We start from the raw sequence: 2,005 nt of genomic DNA on the forward strand, positions 1-2,005 counted from the left end.
TTTTGACTATATTGGTCCTGCCATTCCATGAGCATGGGAGATCTTTTCATCTTCTGAAATCTTCTTCGATTTCTTTCTTCAGAGACTTGAAATTCTTGTCATACAGATCTTTCACTTCCCTAGTTAGAGTCACACCAAGGTATTTTATATGTTTTGTGACTATTGTGAAGGGTGTTGTTTCCCTAATTTCTTTCTCAAACCTGGTTATCCTTTGTGTAGGGAAAGGCCACTGATTTGTTTGAGTTAATTTTATATCCAGCTACTTCACCGAAGCTGTTTATCAGGTTTAGGAGTCCTCTGGTGGAATTTTTAGGGTCACTTATATATACTATCATGTCATCTGCAAATAGTGATATTTTTACTTCTTCCTTTCCAATTTGTGACCCCTTGATCTCCTTTTGTTGTCTAATTGCTCTGGCTAGGACTTCAAGTACTATATTAAATAGGTAGGGAGAAAGTGGGCAGTCTTGTTTAGTCCCTGATTTTAGTGGGATTGCTTCCAGCTTCTCTCCATTTACTTTGATGTTGGCTACTGGTTTGCTGTAGATTGCTTTTATCATGTTTAGGTATGGGCCTTGAATTCCTGATCTTTCCATGACTTTTATCATGAAGGGGTGTTGGATTTTGTCAAATGCTTTCTCAGCATCTAACAAGATGATCATGTGGGTTTTGTCTTTGAGTTTGTTTATATAGTGGAGTACGTTGATGGGTTTCCCTATATTAAACCATCCCTGCATCCCTGGGATGAAACCTACTTGGTCATGACGGATCATCGCTCTGATGTGTTCTTGGAGTCGGTTTGCAAGGATTTTATTGAGTATTTTTGCATTGATATTTATAAGGGAAATTGGTCTAAAGTTCTCTTCCTTTGTTGGATCTTTGTGTGGTTTAGGTATCAGAGTAATTGTGGCTTCATAGAATGAATTGGGTAGGGTACCTTCTGTTTCTATTTTGTGCAATAGTTTGAGAAGAGTTGGGATTAGGTCTTCTTTGAAGGTCTGATAGAACTCTGCACTAAACCCATCTGGTCCTGGGCTTTTTTTTTTTTTTTTTTCGGTTGGAGACTATTAATGACTGCTTCTATTTCTTTAGGGGAAATGGGAGTGTTTAGATCGTTAATCTGATCCTGATTTAACTTTGGTATGGTATCTGTCTAGGAAGTTGTCCATCTCATCCAGGTTTTCCAGTTTGTTGAGTATAGCCTTTTGTAGTAGGATCTGATGATGTTTTGGATTTCCTCAGGTTCTGTTGTTATGTCTCCTTATTCATTTCTGATTTTGTTAATTAGGATACTGTCCCTGTGCCCTCTACTTATTCTGGCTAAGGGTTTATCTATCTTGTTGATTTGCTCAAAGAACCAGCTCCTAGTTTGGTTGATTCTTTGAATAGTTCTTTTTGTTTCCACTTGGTTGATTTCAGCCCTGAGTTTGATTATTTCCTGCTGTCTACTCCTCTTGGGAGAATTTGCTTCCTTGTGTTCTAGAGCTTTTAGGTGTGCTGTCAAGCTGCTAGTGTATGCTCCCTCCAGTTTCCTTTTGGTGGCACTCAGAGCTATGAGTTTTCCACTTAGGAATGCTTTCATTGTGTCACATAAGTTTGGGTATGTTGTGGCTTCATTTTCATTAAACTCTAAACTCTAAAAAGTCTTTACTCTCTCTCTTTTTTTATTTCTTCCTTGACCAAGTTATCATTGAGTAGAGTGTTGTTCAGCTTCCACGTGAATGTTGGCTTTCTATTATTTATGTTTTTATTGAAGATCAGACTTAGTCCGTGGTGATCTGATAGGATGCATGGGATAATTTCAATATTTTTGTATCTGTTGAGACCTGTTTTATGACCAATTGTATGGTCAATTTTGGAGAAGGTGCCATGAGGTGCTGAGAAGAAGGTATATCCTTTTGTTTTAGGATAAAATGTTCTGTATTTATCTGTTAAATCCATTTCTTTCATAGCTTCTGTTAGCTTCAATGTGTCTCTGTTTAGTTTCTGTTTCCAGGATCTGTCC

This window comes from Mus musculus, chromosome 8 (assembly GCF_000001635.26).
Source record: "Mus musculus strain C57BL/6J chromosome 8, GRCm38.p6 C57BL/6J".
NCBI lineage: Eukaryota > Metazoa > Chordata > Mammalia > Rodentia > Muridae > Mus > Mus musculus.